Source organism: Antechinus flavipes, chromosome 3 (genome assembly GCF_016432865.1).
Source record: "Antechinus flavipes isolate AdamAnt ecotype Samford, QLD, Australia chromosome 3, AdamAnt_v2, whole genome shotgun sequence".
In the NCBI taxonomy this organism is placed as follows: Eukaryota; Metazoa; Chordata; class Mammalia; order Dasyuromorphia; family Dasyuridae; genus Antechinus; species Antechinus flavipes.
The window spans coordinates 319,586,281-319,592,280 of record NC_067400.1 but is presented as its reverse complement, the minus strand read 5'-3'; positions in this window follow the sequence as shown (position 1 = coordinate 319,592,280).

The window sequence follows — 6,000 nt, the reverse complement described above, 5'->3', positions numbered from 1 at the left end:
CTTATTAGAGAGCAGGTTCATTGTTGTGTTTTAATTGCTGGTGCGCTTTCCTGAAGTTACCTGTCATTTTAGATTCTTGTAAGCCTTGACATCTGAAACCTGACTGTTCCCATTCTATATTTTATGCCTTCCTGATTAGCTTCCTCTTAGAAGGGGTGTGTGTGTGTGTGTGTTTTAAATTAAAATTTTTTTAATTATCATCTTTTTTCCTTCTTTTTCTTCTCCTTTTGCATTGAGAAAAAAAGGAAACAATAAAAAGAAAAACAAAGCTTTTGTGATAAAGATGCATGGTCAATCCAAAACCAAGACCCATTTTGGCCATGTTCCCAAATGTGTTTCAAGCATCTTGAGATCATCAACTTTCTGTCAGGATTTAGCTAACATGCTTCATCACTGGTCCTTTGCAATCATGGTTAGTCATTGTAATTCTTAATTCTTTCAGAATCATTCTTTTTGATAATGTTATTGTTACATATGTTATGTATATATGTATATATATATATGTTATTATATATTAAAGTTATATATGTTATTCTCCAGGTTCAGCTGACTTCACTTTCCAATGATTCATTCATTTTTTCCTTGATTTCTCTAACACTGTTCCCTTCATCCTTTTCTCAAAGTAAAATATGGCTGCTTCTTTTGTAATATCACTAACTTGCTTCAGTAGTGGAATTTCTTGATCAATGTGTGTAGGAACACTTGGATAATTTTATTTGCTTGCTTCCAAATTGGTTTCTAGATTCTTGGACTAATTTATAATTCCACTAGCAATGAAGTCTTTCTATAATCCTTATAATACTGTTTTTCATTTATCTTTGCCAATTTGATGGTTAGGAAGCAATAGTTCAGAACTGTTTTCATTAACATTTCCCTAATTATAGTAATCTCAACCAGTTTTTCAGGTGGTTATGGGTAATTTGTTTCTTCTTTTGAAAACTGTATCTTTTTACTCCTTGTTTATTTGCTATTATTCTTTTTTTTCCCCTCAATATTTTTTCCAACTATATGTAAAAATAGTTTTCAACAATCATTTTTGTACATTTTTGAGTTCCAAATTTTTTCTCCCTCCCTTCCTTAAGACAGCAAACTGTCTGATATAGGTTTACATATACAGTCATATTAAACACATTTCCATATTACCTATGTTGTGAAAGAAAAATCAGAATAAAAGGGGAAAAATCACAAGAAAGAAAAAACAATCACCACCAAAAGTGAAAATAGTATGGTTCAATCTGCATTTAGTCTTCATAATTCTCTCTCTGAATGCAGATATTATTTTCCATCCCAAGTCTATTGGAATTGTCTTGGATCACCACATTGCTGAGAAGAACTATATCTATCATAGTTGATCATCTTATAATCTTTTTTTTTCTTTTTTTTAAATTTTTATTTAATAATTACTTTATATTGACAGAATCCATGCCAGGGTAATTTTTTTTCCAACATTATCCCTTGCACTCGTTTCTGTTCCGATTTTTTCCCCTCCCTCCCTCCACCCCATCCCTAGATGGCAAACAGTCCTTTATATGTTGGATATGTTGCAGTATATCCTAGATACAATATATGTTTGCAGAACCGGATCATCTTATAATCTTGCTGGCATTCTAGATATCATGTTCTTTTTATGCTTTCTTCACTCATATTTGCTATTATTTTTATAGGTTTGTGTAAAAGTTTTTAAAAATATTTTTATAATTGAATTTACTGTTGTTTACTCCTGTGTCTTATTTGTGAATTCTCCTATCCACAATTGAAAGTTATAACCTTATAGTCTTCTCTAAAATAAACTATGTGATTTTTAATATCAAGATCCTTCATTTGTATTTATCTTGTTATATGATATATAGTATGCTGATCTATATCTATCTCCCCCCAAATTGCTAGCATTCAGTTATATTCTTGACTTGTTAAATTTCATTTCTCAAAAGAGATAGAAAACTTTGTTTCTTCACATATTATCTCTCTTTCCTCTCAACTATATACAATGTGTCACATACAACAAATGAGACTTGTAAAGGTGTCACAGAATGATATTTTAAATATGTTGTATGTAATGTTGACAGTCCAACAAGGAGGTTACTTATAGATAATTGCATTAGGAAAGTTAATGGTAGTGACCACAACAGCCAAACTGAGTTGTAAAATTTTGTATTAATTTTTTTATATTGTATATGTTTTTTACTTTCATAATGGTGTTTACACAATTTATATGAAGCATGACTTTATTTTTTATTTTTATTTTTAAAAAATTAATAATATTTTATTTTTCCAAATACATAGGAAAAAAAAGATAGTTTTCAACATTCACCCGTGCAAAACCTTGTGTTCCAAATTTTTTCTCCCTCCCTTCCTTAAGACAGCAAACTGTCTGATATTGGTTTACATATACAGTCATATTAAACATATTTCCATATTACCCATGTTGTGAAAGAAAAATCAGAATAAAAGGGGAAAAATCACAAGAAAGAAAAAACAATCACCACCAAAAGTGAAAATAGTATGGTTCAATCTGCATTTAGTCTTCATAATTCTCTCTCTGAATGCAGATATTATTTTCCATCCCAAGTCTATTGGAATTGTCTTGGATCACCACATTGCTGAGAAGAACTATATCTATCATAGTTGATCATCTTATAATCTTTTTTTTTTCTTTTTTTAAATTTTTATTTAATAATTACTTTATATTGACAGAATCCATGCCAGGGTAATTTTTTTTACAACATTATCCCTTGCACTCGTTTCTGTTCCGATTTTTTCCCCTCCCTCCCTCCACCCCATCCCTAGATGGCAAACAGTCCTTTATATGTTGGATATGTTGCAGTATATCCTAGATACAATATATGTTTGCAGAACCGGATCATCTTATAATCTTGCTGGCATTCTAGATATCATGTTCTTTTTATGCTTTCTTCACTCATATTTGCTATTATTTTTATAGGTTTGTGTAAAAGTTTTAAAAAATATTTTTATAATTGAATTTACTGTTGTTTACTCCTGTGTCTTATTTGTGAATTCTCCTATCCACAATTGAAAGTTATAACCTTATAGTCTTCTCTAAAATAAACTATGTGATTTTTAATATCAAGATCCTTCATTTGTATTTATCTTGTTATATGATATATAGTATGCTGATCTATATCTATCTTCCCCCAAATTGCTAGCATTCAGTTATATTCTTGACTTGTTAAATTTCATTTCTCAAAAGAGATAGAAAACTTTGTTTCTTCACATATTATCTCTCTTTCCTCTCAACTATATACAATGTGTCACATACAACAAATGAGACTTGTAAAGGTGTCACAGAATGATATTTTAAATATGTTGTATGTAATGTTGACAGTCCAACAAGGAGGTTACTTATAGATAATTGCATTAGGAAAGTTAATGGTAGTGACCACAACAGCCAAACTGAGTTGTAAAATTTTGTATTAATTTTTTTATATTGTATATGTTTTTTACTTTCATAATGGAGTTTACACAATTTATATGAAGCATGACTTTATTTTTTATTTTTATTTTTAAAAAATTAATAATATTTTATTTTTCCAAATACATAGGAAAAAAAGATAGTTTTCAACATTCACCCGTGCAAAACCTTGTGTTCCAAATTTTTCTCCATCTCTTCCCTTTCTCCTCCCCTAGATAGCAACCAATCCAATAAAAGTTAAACATATACAGTTCTCTTAAATATATTTCCATATATCAGGCAACATAAGAAAAATCAGAACAAAAGGGAAAATAAAACACAAGAAAGAAAAACAACAACAAAAATGATGAAAATATTCCACATTCAGTCTGCATAGTTCTCTCTGAACCATAAGACTCTTTCCACCATAAGACTATTAGAAATGCCTTGAATCACTTAATTGTTGAAAAGAGCCAAATCCAATCACAGTTGATCATCACATAATCTTCTTTTGCTGTATACAATGTTTTCTTGGCTCTGCTCACTTCATTTAACATCAGTTCATGTAAGTCTTTCCAGGAATTTCTAAAATCAGACTGCTCATCATTTCTTATAAAACAATAATATTCTATTACATTCATATACTATAACTTATTTAGCCATTCTCCAAGTAATGGTTAATGATAATCATCAAACCCCAAAAGGATAGTTAGGAGAAAGCTTTTGTCTTTTGTTCTATAGTATCCAGAGTTGAGAGCTAAAAGCCTTTTCTTCTTGAATTATTGGTGAAATTTTGGTAAGATGCATTGTCTAGAACTCTGGTTCTTTGTGTGTGCATAACTTATTGCAGGTTGAAATTATTTATTTATTTAAAGGCATTTATCAAGCAGCCAGATTTTTCATATGCATATTTTAATTCTCACCTGAACAGGGTCATAACATAAAAATAACTTTGTCCCATATTGGGACAAAGATAAGGATAGATTTCTTTCCTTTCCCATTTCCTTTACAGATAAAATGACAGCATGTATTGCTAATGTTTGTCTTGTATGTGTGTGTAAATAGTGTAAAGGTATGCTTACAAATTACATTCCACCCCATGAAATATCTACGTCTGATCAAAAGCTCTTTGCTATTAGAATTTTATAACTGCACAAGCCATTAAACCTGTGTTTTTATTTAAAAGGGTGGGGAAGAGGAGGAATAGGAAGCTATGAAGGGAATAACTATTCTATATCTGATTCTAAACAATGAGGATGTATTGGTTGCTGAAATATAAAATGATAGAAATCTTGAAAGAGAGACCTTAGAGTTCATGAGAGATAAGATGGAAAAACTCATACATCATCTAATATTTACTCTATATTTAGGTAGAACAGAATTCTAGAATTTCAGAGGGAGAAAAAAGGGACACCAGGATTAAAATTCTATAGGGGAAGTTAATGTAAAATGGTTACCAGAATAAAATTTTCATGTTACAAATGTTTTCATAGTGGAAGAAAAGGGCAGGCAGTTTAAAGAGAATGAACAAATAAATAGAAGCTAAATAGAGACTAATAATAATAACTGACATTTATCTCATCACTTTAAAGCACTTTATAATTTTTCACCACTTAGCAGTTCTCAGAACAGCTCCCAGAGAACTAAAAAAAAAACAAAACAACAACAACAAAAAAAAAAACCCAAGATAAAAAAGGACACGATAGGAAATCCAATGGCTACTCTCAGTGAGTTCGTCTTTAGATTTTGGTGAATTGTTCATCTGATGTTTATAAAAGAACTTGCCTGGTGGTCAATTATTTGGGTAATTCAGTCATTGCAATTTCCCACTGGGAGTCCACAAAGCAAAAACATGAGATTATAACATTCTTACCATTATTTCTTGCGACCACCTTAGATCTTGATCTTTTCCTACATATTCTCCAGGTACTCAGATGATGTGTATAATTTTTCCATTTTATCCCTGAAATACAATGTCTTTTCTTCCATCTTTGGAAACTACATGTCTGTGAGAAAGAGAGCTTTCTCCTTTTTTCCCAGATAAATTCTTCCTTCTATGGTAATTAGCTTCTCCCCTCATACTATCTCTTCAAGGTACCACACCATTTCTTTTTCATTGGAGCTTCTTCATCAGGGGTATAATAGGAATATCAATTTGTCAGCTGACTAAAATACGATTGGAGAAGTAAATGATTCAGATGATCAATTAGGAGGCTATTGTCTACCAATCCTAATCTAGGTCCCAAACTAGGCTATGGAATGTATATAATATATATAAATTCATGTGTGTGTGTGGGGGGGGGGTGTATGAAGCTTTTTATGGGCAGGATCAATCAATCAAGCAACAAACATTTATTTAAAATCTATTATGTTCCAAGCACTATACATACAAAGACAAGAGTGAAATAATACCTACCCTCAAAAAGCTCATAGTCTAGGTAAAGAACAGCATATACATTTATATAAATAAAAATTTATACCAAACAAAAATAAGTTGAAGAGGGGAAGCACTAGCAAGTGAAGGTAATCAGAAGAAGCTTCAAGCAGAAGGCAATGTTTGAGCTATATCTTGAAGGAAATTAAGACATCTA